Genomic DNA, 14262 nt, shown 5'->3' with positions numbered 1-14262 from the left:
GTGAGCCACGCGAAATAGAAACCACAACAAACTCATTGATTTTGTAGTTTAAGTTACTAGTATTTTACTATCTTCTTTCTCTTTCTGAAACTGTTCACGTGATTGTGAACTACTAAGAAGTATAAACTGACAATGATGCTGAATGTTGAATTAATAATAAACTATCGTTTACAAGCCGGTCCCCCCCTGCGGGTTCGGGGGTTAGAATAGGCCTGCGGTATTCCTGCCTGTCGTAAGAGGCGACTAAAAGGAGTCTCACATGTTTCGGCCTTATGTGATGGTCCCCTCTCGGGTTTGACCTCCATCTTTCTAAATTATTCCGAAGAGCGAGCCACTTGGGGAAGGGCGCCTTACATGGTGCATTGTATCCGTCGTGCAATTAGACCTTTAGCCGTCTTTCTCGTCGTTGCAATGGTGTCCCGCTCGTTTTCGATCTCTTGGGCGATTACCACGCTGCACTCTGCAGTGTTTCTTTTAACTGCGACGACGACCTTGGCCATTTTTGCACCTAAGATCCAGCACGGTAGCCAGTCTGTTGTGGTGGGGCCGCCATGTACCCTCTTGGTTGTAGCCCCCTGACAACACAGGGATCGCTCTACTGATGCCTGCGCCGTTAACTCCCCACGTATGCCAAGGAGTAGATGCCCATCGCCCTGGGGCATCGGGACTCCCGGCAATGGCCATCCTGCCAGGTGGCCTTTGCTGTGGCTGGGTGGCGCCCGTGGGGAGGGCCCTTGGTCGGAGTAGGTGGCATCAGGGCGGATGACCCGCAATGAAGCGTGGTACATCATCTCTCGCTGGCGGCCAGCCGTCAGCAGTCTCTAAGCGTTCCAAAGCTCACTTTAAGGCTAATGTGTATGACCCCAAATCGTTCCCCTCCCTGGCCACACCATGGGAGGAACGAAAGGCTGTGAATGAGAGCGAAAGATACTCGTCCCGGTATCTCGTCTGTACCAGAGCTGACGGGGACTCGTTTGTGTCTGTGAAGCCTCAGTTCTTTGTCGAACATTTAGAGGACAAGTTCGGGGAGGTGGAGGGCTTGTCCAAGATGCGGTCTGGATCGGTGTTGATAAATCGTCATCCTCTGCCCAGTCACGAGCCTTGCTGGCTTGTACGAAGTTGGGGGATGTGTCTGTTACTATCACCCCACATAACAGCTTAAATATGGTCCAGGGAATTATTTTTCACCGCGATCTCCTTTTACAGTCCGATGACGAGCTGCGCGCCAACTTGGAGCGCCGAGGTGTCCATTTCGTCCAGCGCGTCCACCGGGGTCCGAGGGATCGTCAAGTTGCCACCGGTGCCTTCATCTTGGCCTTCGAGGGTGACACGTTACCTGAGAAGGTCAAGGTGATGGTGTACCATTGTGATGTCAAGCCGTATATCCCTCCCCCGATGCGGTGCTTCAAGTGTTGGAAGTTCGGCCACATGTCTTCACGCTGGGCTTCCGACCTCGTCTGTCGCGATTGCGGTCGACCTTCCCACCCTGATCATCCCTGTGCGCCGCCTCCAATCTGTGTGAACTGTGGTGCGCACCATCCGCCTTGCTCACCAGACTGTCCGATTCTGCAGAAGGAGCGGAAAATCATGGAAATCAAGACTCTCGACCGCCTGACGTACACTGAGGCGAAGCGGAAATATGATCGGCTTCATCCAGTGCGCATGACAGCTTCTTATGCCGCAACTGTCACTCCTTCTACAATTCCATCCACTCCAGTCAGCTCTCAGAGTCGAAGTCCCACACCTGCCCCCTTGATGGTGGGGGGCACTAAACCTCCTGTTGCTCCTGCTCCATCTACTTCAGGAGCAACACCCCCCAAACCATCGGGGACATCAGTCCCCCCTTCCCAGCCGGAGAAGCGTAAGACTTCTTCGGCTACTCTCGTAAGGAAGGGGTTCCAAAGCCGACAGCCACAAGTGGCTCAAACAACCGCCAGTCCCTGGTCGTCGGGACACACGGTCATCGTCTGTCCCTGAGACTGACCCAGTGATGCCCTCCCAGCCTGAACCACCCAAGGCGCAGTGCGAGAAGCAGAAGAAGAAGAAACTCCCCAAGGCTACCGACATTGCGGTGGCACCCATTCCACCGCTTCCTACAAGCTCTGCGTCTGAGGATGAGGTGGAGATTCTGGCGTCCACTGAGGACATGGATCTCGCCAGTCCCTCGGATGCAATAGATAGCTGTTGTCCAGGTGGTGACTCAGTAGCAGCAGGGGCCCCGGAGGCGTAATCTGCCTCCCCAATCCCTTCACGCCTTTCCCATCCATGGCTAATACCATCCTCCAGTGGAACTGCAGCGGTTTCTTCCACCATCTAGCTGAGCTCCGCCAACTTATCAGCCGTCATCCTTTCCTTTGCATTGCTCTGCAGGAAACTTGGTTTCCAGCAATGCGAACCCCCGCCCTCCATGGCTATCAGGGTTATTTTAAGAACCGGGCAGCTTATGAAAGGGTGTCTGGTGGCGTCTGCATATATGTCCTTAACTCTCTTCACAGCGAGTTTGTACCTCTACAAACAGCTTTAGAGGCTGTCGCTGTTCGGGTGTGGACGCCACAGGCTATTACCGTCTGCAGTATTTACCTTCCACCTGATGATGCTGTCGCGCAGCATGTCCTGGCTGCTCTGATAGCCCAACTGCCGCCACCTTTTTTGCTGCTGGGCAATTTCAATGCCCACAACCCTCTATGGGGTGGGACTGTCTCCGATGACCGCGGTCGGGCCGTGGAGCATGTGTTGGCTCAGCTCGACCTTAGCCTCTTGAACACCGGTGCTCCCATGCATTTCAGTGTGGCCCATGGCTCGTTCTCGGCCATCGATCTCTCTATTTGCAGCCCTGGACTCAGTAGCTGCTGGGCAATTTCAATGCCCACAACCCTCTATGGGGTGGGACTGTCTCCGATGACCGCGGTCGGGCCGTGGAGCATGTGTTGGCTCAGCTCGACCTTAGCCTCTTGAACACCGGTGCTCCCATGCATTTCAGTGTGGCCCATGGCTCGTTCTCGGCCATCGATCTCTCTATTTGCAGCCCTGGACTTGTCCCATCCCTCCACTGGAGAGTGCATCCTGACCTGTGTGGTAGTGACCATTTTCCCATCTATTTGCCACTGCCCCAGTGTCATTCTTCTGGGCGCTTGCCCCGCTGGGCTCTCCACAGGGCTGACTGGCCGGCTTTTACTTCCGCTGCAACCATTGAGTCTCCCCCACAGGGTGACATTGACGAGGTGGTGCGTGTTTTAACCACGTCCATCATTTCAGCGGCCGAGGCTGCCATCCCCCGTTCTTCTGGCCACCCTCGGAGGAGGGCTGTAACCTGGTGGTCGCCGGAGGTTGCTGAGGCTATTCACGACCGTCGGCGGGCTCTCCAGCGTCATAGGCGGCACCCGTCTCTTGAGACCCTCATCACCTTTAAGAGGCTCCGTGCCTTCGCCCGTCGTCTTATTGCACGGCGTAAGCAGGAGTGCTGGGAGAGGTATGTCTCATCCTTGGGCTCCCATGTCTCCCCCTCGCTCGTGTGGTCCCGGATCCGGCGGATTTACGGATACCAGACCCCTATGGGTGTCCCTGGGCTCACCTTGGACGGCGCTGTCTGCACGGACGCTGCCGCCATTGCTGAATGGCTTGCCACGCACTTTGCTCAGAGCTCTGCGACTGCATCCTATCCCCCCGCCTTTCGCTCTCTAAAGGAGTGAGCCGAGCGGACGCCATTCTCATTCCACACGCGTCGTTCTGAAACATACAATGCTCCTTTCAGCGACAGGGAATTCCTCGCTGCCCTCGCCGATTGCCCTGATACAGCACCAAGCCCAGACTGCATCCACGCGCAGATGCTGAAGCATCTCTCCAGGGGCTGCCAGAGACACATTCTCGCGATATTTAATCGCATTTGGAGCGAAGGCGTGTTCCCGTCGCAATGGCGGGAGGGTGTTATTGTCCCCATCTTGAAGCCCGGTGCGGACCCACTGGTGGTGGACAGCTATCGTCCCATTACCCTCACCAACATTTTGTGCAAATTGCTCGAACTTATGGTGGGGCGGCGTTTGTGTCGGATCCATGAGTCGCGCGGTCTCCTCGCTCCATCCCAGGGTGGCTTCTGTCGGGGCCGGTCTGCCACGGACAATTTGGTGCGGCTGGAATCTGCTGTCCGTACAGCCTTTGCCCGACGTCAAGATCTCGTTGCTGTATTTTTCGATCTGCGGAAGGCGTATGACACCACATGGCGGCATCACATCCTCGCCACGTTGCATGAGTGGGGTCTTCATGGTCGGCTCCCGGCTTTTCTTCAAACCTTTTTATTGCGCCGCTCTTTCCGGGTGTAAGTCGGTGCCACCTCTAGTTCATCTTATATACAGGAAAATGGGGTCCCGCAGGGCTCAGTGTTGAGCGTCTCCTTATTTCTAGTGGCCATTAATGGTCTGGCTGCAGCAGTGGGGTCGTCGGTGTCTCCTTCTTTGTATGCCGACGACTTCTGCATCTCATTTAGCTCCACGACTACGGGAGTCGCCGACCGCAGGCTGCAAGTCGCCGTTCGCAAGGCAGCATCATGGGCTCTGACTCATGGTTTTCAGTTCTCTGCAGCCAAGACTCGAGTTATGCACTTCTGCAGGCGTCGGACGGTCCACCCTCATCCTGAACTTTACCTCGGCGGCCACCTGCTTGAAGTGGTGGACACTTGCCGCTTCTTGGGACTCGTGTTTGATGCCCGGCTCACATGGGTTCCTCATGTTACTCAGCTGAAGCAAAAATGCTGGTGGCACCTCAACGCCCTCCGCTGCCTTAGCCACACGTCTTGGGGTGCAGATCGCTGCACGCTGCTGCGATTGTACAGAGCCCTTGTGCAGTCCCGGCTTGATTATGGGTGCCTGGCCTATGGGTCTGCATCACCCTCAGTGTTGAAGTTGTTAGACCCCATACACCACTGTGGGGTTCGGCTTGCAACTGGCGCTTTTCGTACCAGCCCCGTAGATAGTCTGCTGGTGGAGGCCGGGGTTCCCCCGCTGCGGATTCGCCGCCATCGACTGCTCGCCGACTATGCTGTCCACGTGTATTGCTCGCCAACTATCCCAATCGTCGCCTGCTTTTCCCTGCCATGATCCTCCATCTGCCCGAACGGCGACCTAGGTCTGGGCTTTCTGTAGCTGTCCGTGTCCAGTCCCTGCTGTCAGAACTGGGGTCATTCCCTCTTCTGCCTCCCTTCCGGGTCCGTACACCTACGCCTCCCTGGTGTTTGTCCCGACCGTCCGTCCGTCTGGATTTGGCACAGGGACCTAAGGACTCGGTTCCGCCTGTGGCCCTCCGTCGCCGTTTTCTTGCGCTCCTCGAATCATTTCCGGGCTGTGAGCCTGTCTACACTGATGGTTCCCTGGTTGATGGTCGCACTGCCTACGCTTTTGCTCACGCTGCCCATGTTGAGCAACGCTCCTTGCCGGCTGGCTGCAGTATTTTTACTGCAGAGCTGGTGGCCATCTTGCGCGCTCTTGAGCATATGCGTTTCTGCTCAGGTAGGTCCATCGTCATCTGCAGTGACTCCCTGAGCAGCCTTCAGGCCATCGACCGCTGCTATCCCTCTTCTCCTCTGGTGTCCTCTATTCATGAGTCTGTTTCCGCCATTGCCCGTTCTGGACGTTCGGTGGTCTTGGTTTGGACGCCAGGTCATGTTGGCATCCTGGGGAACGAACGTGTTGACAGGCTGGCCAAAGGGGCGCTCGACGCCCCAGCTTTGGAGATCGGCCTCACGGCTCCCGATCAGCAGCTGGTGTTGTGCCGTAAGGTGCTTGGGATGTGGTCTGCTGAGTGGCGAGGCTTGACAATGCCTAATAAACTGCGGGCTGTCAAGGAGACGACCGATGTGTGGCGCTCCTCCCTGCGGTCTTCTCGCAGGGACTCTTTTATCCTGTGTCGGCTCCGCATCGGCCATACATACCTGACGCACGGCCATCTTTTGCGTCAGGAGGATCCCCCCCTGTGTCGGTGTGGGTCCCGGCTGACGGTCGCCCACATTTTATTGGAGTGTCCCCGACTGCGCACCCTTCGGCAGTCTTTTAATTTCCCGGGCACCTTGCCTTTGATTTTATGCGACGATGCCTCCATGGCTGACAATGTTTTACATTTTATCCGTGCTAGTCCTTTTTATGGATCCATTTAGGGGGGTCCTGCACTTTTCCGTTTCTGTGTCTTTTGTCCTCGCGTCTCTCCATATTTGTTGCTGTTTTGGTGTCTCATCGGATGGTTGACTCTTTCCCTTTTTTGTTGTCGTGGTCAGTCAACCAGTCTCCGGCCATCTTCTTTTCTTCTATTTCTTTCTGTCTGGTGTTCGTCTGTACTCTTATTTTCTGTAGTGTTCGTTGCCTAATTTGTGTTCTTTAGCACCTGGGGGGGGGGGGGGCAGTCTCCTTCCCCTTGGGGTTTTATCTGCTCTGCGACTTTATCTCGCTTGTTTTTGGAATGGGGGACTGATGACCTTAGCTGTTTAGTCCCCCTTAAACATCCCAACAACCACCACCACCACAAGCCGGTCACTATTCCCCTAAGGCAGTATGTCTAGTTAGTATAAGAATGGTTGAACAGTGGTAACAAATAATGAACTACGCTAAGGCCAACGTGTTTTATAATCATTGAAGATTGTCCATGATGTTGTTGAATCAATCAATGGATTTACACTAACGAGTCAAAACGTTAAGGCAACCTCCTTATTGGTGTGTTGATCCACAGAGATTCTTTGTGGCACGGATTTCGCAAGTCTTTGGTAGGTTTTTCGGAAGTATGTGGCACCACAAACATTTTATGAAATTTATAAAATACCAAACACGGTTGCGACAATCATGATGCTGTAAACAGAACCTGGATTCATCCGAAAAAATGACGTTTTGCCATTCGTGCACCCAGGTTCGTCGTTGAGTACACCATCATAGGCGCTCCTGTCTGTGATGCAGCTCAAGGGTAAGCGCAGCCATGGTCTCCGAGCTGATAGTCCATGGTGCTACAAACGTCGTCGAATTGTTCGTGCGGATGATTGTTGTCTTGCAAACGTCCCCATCTGTTGACTCAGGGATCGGGACGTGGTTGCGCGATCCGTTACAGCCATGCGGATAAGATGCCTGTCATCTCGACTGCTAGTGATACGAGTCATTGGATCTCGACCAACGCGAACAGCAATGTCGCGATACGATAAACCGCAATCGCGATAGGCTACAATCCGACCTTTATCAAAGTCGGAAACGTGATGGTACGCATTTCCCCTCCTTACGCGAGGCATCACAACAACGTTTCACCAGGTAACGCCGGTCAACTGCTGTTTGTATATGAGAAATCGGTTGGAAACTTTAGTCATGTCAGCACGTTGTAGGTGTCGCCACCGGCGCCAACTTTGTGTGAATGCTCTGAAAAGCTAATCATTTGCATATCACAGCATCTTCTTCCTGTCGGTTAAATTTCGCGTCTGTGGCACGTCATCTTGGTGGTGTAGCAATTTTAATGACCAGTAGTGTAGATGCAGTGGCTGTTCGCACTAAAAGAGGCAGTCTAGCGATCTGTAACCACAAGCTTTTAAAAATGAATGGAAGTGACGAAAGAGAAGGATAAAAGTTGTCAATATCTATGACGCAATACACAGTCACCACAGTTACCCCCAAATTATCTGTGGAATAACATTACAATACTATGCAGACAGAATTTAAAGATTTATTTGTCGATGAAAGTGGAAAAAATTACAAAGATCGACAGATGGGTTTCATTGTTCTGTACATCAAGTGGTATTTGTGCTAAATTTGCAGGCATGAAGTATGTGGTGAAGTTGGTGGTATAAATAGTAAATCTTCTGAAGTCGCATGCATTATTCCGCTGTCAGCTGCAACACCTTTTGAATGGAATTGAACGATGACTTTCTATACTTTATAGATTACTGCAAAGTACGTTGGTTAAGTCAAGAGGCATGCATGGAACGATTTTTCGATTTAAAATCCGCTGTTGTTGAATTTATTGAGGAAAAAGGACAGCAGGAACGAAAATCAGAACATCTGGAATGGATTGCAGACCTCGAATTTTGAGTGGACTACACACTGCCCACAGTAAGACACTGCAAGGTGAAATAAGTTAGCCGGCCGGAGTGGCCGTGCGGTTCTAGGCGCTACAGTCTGGAACCGAGCGACCGCTACGGTCGCAGGTCCGAATCCTGCCTGGGGCATGGATGTGTGTGATGTCCTTAGGTTAGTTAGGTTTAATTAGTTCTAAGTTCTAGGCGACTGATGACCTCAGACGTTAAGTCGCATAGTGCTCAGAGCCATTTGAACCATTTGAAATAAGTTATTTCTGATTTGATAGGGATACATGTTAAAAAATCTGACAAAAAGCACCATCCATTTGCCTAAGATCACTGGCTTTAAAAAACGCGAGGGTTGAAGAATTCATTGTGACCTTGAAAGAGTTACAAAGAAGTTTTCTGAACATTATGAAGACACTGCCAATATTGCATCTGTTCTCGAGGTGTTTTTGTGGTGTCACCGCCAGACACCACACTTGCTAGGTGGTAGCCATTAAATCGGCCGCGGTCCGTTAGTATACGTCGGACCCGCGTGTCGCCACTATCAGTGATTGCAGACCGAGCGCCGCCACACGGCAGGTCAAGAGAGACTTCCTAGCACTCGCCCCAGTTGTACAGCCGACTTTGCTAGCGATGGTTCACTGACAAATTACGCTCTCATTTGCCGAAACGATAGTTAGCATAGCCTTCAACTACGTCATTTGCTACGACCTAGCAAGGCGCCATTACCAGTTATTATTAATGCTGTAAAACATGTACCGTCAAGAGCGATGTTCACCAATTATGGATTAAAGTTAAGTATTCCAGAAGCTACGTGCGTTTTTTTACTAGTCTCATTCCGTGTCCTGTTCCAGATCTCACGCCAGCCAGCGTGAGCTTAAACGCGTGCCTTTCGGCTTCCTCATAGTGGCTTGGCTGTCTTGCCAAGCCACAACAGTTTTTGAGACCATCTGCCGTTTCAGTTGAAAGCGCCCCTGTGCATCTGGAGATGGAACTGACTGATCTGCAATGTAATTCCCATTATACGAGTACTTTTACTTTAAAACTGTCCAGTAGGTGTACATTGTTTACCCCTGGAAGAGTTTCCACATTTCCATAAACAGGTTGCAAATGTGATAAAATATTTTGATCAACACATTTGTGTGAAACACTTTTCTTCTTTGTGAAACTAAATAAGTCATTATTACATGGCAACCTGAGTGCTAAAATCTGCGGAATTGTCTCCGTCTGTCCGTATGCTGACCGTTTTTACCAGATAAAAATTACATTATGTGGCAAATACGCTTCTCGGGTTTGCCGCCGGATCGTATTGTGTAAATCGCACAATATTTTTTCGATGCAACTGCTCGGCATCATCAGGTGGTGGTAGCTGCTGCTGTCACTGCTGCAAGGCATACGATCCAGCGGCAAACTCGAGAAGCGGATTTGCAACAGATCCGTCGGAAAAGCATGAAAAGTCACATTACATTATGTCTTCAGCACAGCAAAAATAATTAAATAATACTGAAATTGTTTGTGTTTGTTTCTGATCTATGTTGTTGAGAAATATGAAATCAAGTCGTATGCAGTGGGATTACATTGCCATTTAAATGCAGCACTTTAGTTGTTTCCCCCTCCTCATGCTCAGACAGCGCAGTGTGGCAGTGGGGGATGTGTACAGCCAGGTGAGAGAGCTATACGGTACCGGAGAAAGAACACTGTTCACGTGCCGAAATCTTGGCCGTCGCTAGCATAGCGCTTAGGGCTTACCAATGCATCAGCCGCACATAAATGGGCGGCAAATAGCTGCGTTGACTCCCCATCCCCCAGCACACCCGTCCCGAATCCAACTCCACTCCTGATGTTATCCTCTACTCCCCCAACCTCCCTGGCCGCATATCGGTGGATGTCCTGGAGCCTATTGGTAGCGACCATCTCCCTGTCCACCTCACCATTTCAGACGGTCGTCGCCCCCGCCCCGACCCTCGTAGTGACCCTCTCCCCAAGTACGTCCATGACTATTCCCGTGCCAACTGGAATGCCTACCGGGATACCCTTTCCACCCAGGTCGATAGCCGCCCCTTCACCTACCACCACCCTGACGATGTTACCCATGCCGCCTCCTTTCTCCAGCAAACCTTGTCTGAGGCCGTGGCGGCCCACGTCCCTAATGTCGCCGTCCACCCCCACCGTCCTACCCTACCCCCACAAGCCGTCCTCCACCTCCGTGAATCCCGTCGTCTCTACCGTGCCTTCCTCCGCACGCATGACCCGGACACACTACGATGCCACCGGCAACTACAGCGACACATTTGTAATTTGCTCGCGGCTAAGAAACGCCGGGACTGGCGACAGACATGCACCCGTTTAAATGCTACCCTTCCAATAAACTCGTCCAAGTTCTGGTCGGCCTTCCGTCGCCTTACCGGAACTAAACCCTCCCCCTATTATACTCTTCTCCCTGATGATCACCCTTTCCCTGACACCCTTAGTAAGGCCAATCACTTTGCCTCCTACCTCTCCGATGTATTTTCCATCCCCGATGATCCCCAGTTCGATTACTCCCTCTTCCTGGATATCTGCGATCGAACTGACACCTCTGTCCCTCCCCTCGCTCCTGGTTTCCAGTACTTGGACAACATTGCACACACGGAACTCAATGCCCCTATCACTACACAGGATCTCTCATTGATACACTCCGCACAAAACGCAACACCGTTCCTGGTCACGATCGTGTCACCTACCGTCACCTTCGTGAAGCTCCTGTCTCTTTCCTCTCCACCGTGGCCAGGCTCTACAATGTAGTCCTGTCCACCGGTTACTACCCCGACCTGTGGAAAACGTCCCGTATCCTCATGTTCCTTAAATCTGGCAAACCGCCGTCTGCTGTCTCCTCCTACCGTCCCATTAGCTTTACCTCGGTCTGCAGCAAGGTCCTGGAATCTATCCTCACCCGACGCATCCACCAGCATCTCCGCCAGCACCGCCTCCTTCCCGTTTCCCAGTGTGGCTTTCGACCGTCCTTCTCTTCCGACGACCTTCTCCTTCACCTCACTCATCTCCTTTCCGAACAGCTTAATTCCCGTCGCTCCGCAATCTTCCTCTCCCTGGACCTCGAACGTGCTTATGACCACGTATGGCATTCCGGTCTCCTCTTCAAGCTCCAAACCTTCGCCCTTCCTATTAACTACGTCCGTCTGATCGGCTCCTTTCTCTCCCACCGTCCTTCCTATGTCACCATCCATAACTCCGATTCCTCCACCTTTTTCCCCTCCGCCAGTGTGCCCCAAGGCTCCGTCCTCTCCCGCCTTCTGTACCTTTTGTACACAGCGGACATGCCGCCGCCGTTACCACCCGTCCACCTTCTCCAGTTTGCCGATGACACCGCCTTCCTTGCCCTTGCCCCCACTCTACAGCGCTCCCAACACCTTCTCCAATCCCATCTTGACCGGTTCACCGCTTGGTGCAACCAGTGGTTGCTCAAGGTCAATCCCTCCAAAACCCAGGCGATCATTGTAGGCAAAACCACCCCTTCCTTCCGTCTCCTTGATTTCTATCTCACCATCTATGGCCGTCCCATCGCCCTCACTCCCACCCTTAAGTACCTTGGCGTCACCCTCGACCGCCGCCTCTCCTGGACTCCCCACCTCCGGACAATCCAAGCCAACGCACGCTCCCGACTCAGTCTCCTCAAGCTCCTCTCCGGCCGTACGTGGGGTCTGGACCCCTCCACTATCCTCCACACCTATAAATCCCTCATCCACCTATCCTTTGTTATGCCCATCCGGCTTGGGTCTCCGCCCCCCCCCCTACCTTTTATAAATCCCTCCAAATCCTTGAACATCATGCTCTCCGCCTCGCCTATCGCATCCGTCTCCCCTCCCCCACGCGGATCCTGTACGATCTCATCCCCTTCCCCCACCTCCTCCTTTTCCTTGAAAGGATACGGATCCGGTACACCTCCCGCAAGCTCGATCCTCCTCACCCGCTCGTCTCCCCGATCCTCTCCCACCCCCACCCGCTGCCGTGCCTGTATTCGCTCGTCCCACCCGGTCTCCATCTCTCCACCCTCCTTACCCTCTCCCAAGGTGGCTTCCGCCGGCTCCCCCTCCCTGATGATCCCCTCCTCCCCTCCATATACCCCTCCTACCAACTGTGATCCTCCCGCCCTCCTCCTGTGCTTGTTCCTCTGGGCACCCTCCCTCCTTTCTCTCCCTTTTCCCTCCCTCCTTCCTTTCTCCCCCCTCCTCCCCTGGGCCTCCCCTCCCCTGTCCCTCTCCTCCTGCCCCCATCTCCTCAGCCATTGGCATCCTTTTTCTCCCCTCTCCCCCACCTCACCCCTGTTCCCCTCTTGGCAGGTCGCCGAACTCGCACACGCTCAGTTGACATTCGCGCGCCAGAGATCACCGCCATCAGTGTTTCGTGTGTGCCGTCATGTTTAGTGTTCAGTGTTTCACCGTCACACTCCATCGTTCACCAGTGCCATCGTCTTCTTCAGTGTTTGTGCGTCGTATCAACAGTTTGCAGTGTGGATTATCGTCGAGTGTTTGTCTTTATGTGTCTACTGTTTTATTGCCCACCGTTCTGTAACTTATGTGTCTTTTCAGTGTTTCTTCTCTTTGTGTATCCTCTGGCTGAAGAGCGGCGCTGTATGCCGCTGCCAGCCTACCTGATTGTTCAGGTGTTCAAATCACAATAAAGTAAAAAAAAAAAAAAAAACTGCGTGGACCCCAAGCGTTTGTAGTGTCTATTTCAGCGTCTGTCGATACCATATTCTCGCAAAGCAACGGAATTCGTGGTAAGCCTGGACTTAGCAAGTTTGACTGCAAATAAATGGAAGTCAGAGAATGCTGTTATGCAGCTTGACGGCGGACTCCTTCGCCAATGTAAACGTTGATGAGATACGAATCTAATGAATGAGATGCAACTAGTGAGCTAACTGGAAGAGGGATTCGCCTGAGCGAGCCGGAGAGCGTTGTCTGCAGTGGTTTTATAACCTGGGTAGCGTGCCTCCACAGCTAAAAACGTAGTCCATATGGCTTACCTTACAGGGTGTCTGCACTCCCTACCCCAGTTATGTCTTTATAGCAGGGAAAGGACATTTTTCCCACTATGGCTGCTCTCTCAACGTGGTGTCAATGCGAAGACATGGAGATAAAGATCTCTCACTTTGGTTACGTTGGCCATCCACAAAACTTGAACGTGAACTGCTTTTCCTAACGCCCACTGCCATAATTGGATTTTTAATGGAAGTGATTTAAGGTAATCACATAATGGTCCTGATATCACTGATGGTTCATCCTTCCACAACACATACGTAGTTTCAGACTTGCACGCATGTTTGATATTCTGGGGAGATATGCATGTTGAGCTCATATAATATACTCATATAATATACGAAGGGTGTTCGGAAAGTAAGTTCCGATCGGTCGCGAAATGGAAACCACTGTGAAAATCAATGAAGCTTTGCACATATGTATTGCGCAGTGTTTCTACTATACCTGCCGATCGCGTCACGTCGCTCTTTCCAATTCTGAGCGCACAGTGAACACGTAAAAATGCCTGGAAAATAATGTCTCCTGCCAAGTATGGGGCCCCAGTGAGAGATTTCGCCTGATGTCATACAACCCACATAACATAACTGTCATGGTGTAAAGTGAAGCGATAGCACGCCAGTCGGGAACAACAGAGCGGAGAGGGATATGACGTCACTCAGTTGCACGTTGACCGACCCCACTCCAGGACGACAACGCCAAAGCAGCGGCCTCTATGCGAAGAGGACATAAGCGCCACGCCCGATTAGCTGTAGCCCAGTTCAAGAGAAGCTTCACTACTGGCGACCTCAATAGAAGCGTCATCTCTATTACTTCACTTGTATTAGAATTGTTATACCGAAGAAGCTTGTTTATTTCGGATGTCGCCCTTTGCTTGCGACACATCTATGTAATTCTCAAAGTTAAGTATTGTCATTTACTGTTCGTAATAAAACTCATTAATACGATTTGTTTGAATTGTTGTCTAGTGATCCGAGAAAGCAGGTTTCCTAGACACCCCATGTTCGACACTTGGTGGGATTCAACATTTGGCGACGAGTGTTAAGAAGAACCCAGTGCCTGGCTGCCACGGATTTTCTTTCGTATTTTGCTGGCGCTTTAATTCTAGATTGTCTTCTCTTTGCGTGGGTGTGTTTACTCGCTTTAATAGTGTGTCTTATAGTATTTTTGCTTATCGGTGTTTTCTGGTGGGCG

The sequence above is a fragment of the Schistocerca americana genome, chromosome 3 (genome assembly GCF_021461395.2).
Source record: "Schistocerca americana isolate TAMUIC-IGC-003095 chromosome 3, iqSchAmer2.1, whole genome shotgun sequence".
NCBI lineage: Eukaryota > Metazoa > Arthropoda > Insecta > Orthoptera > Acrididae > Schistocerca > Schistocerca americana.
This window is presented reverse-complemented; position numbering follows the sequence as displayed.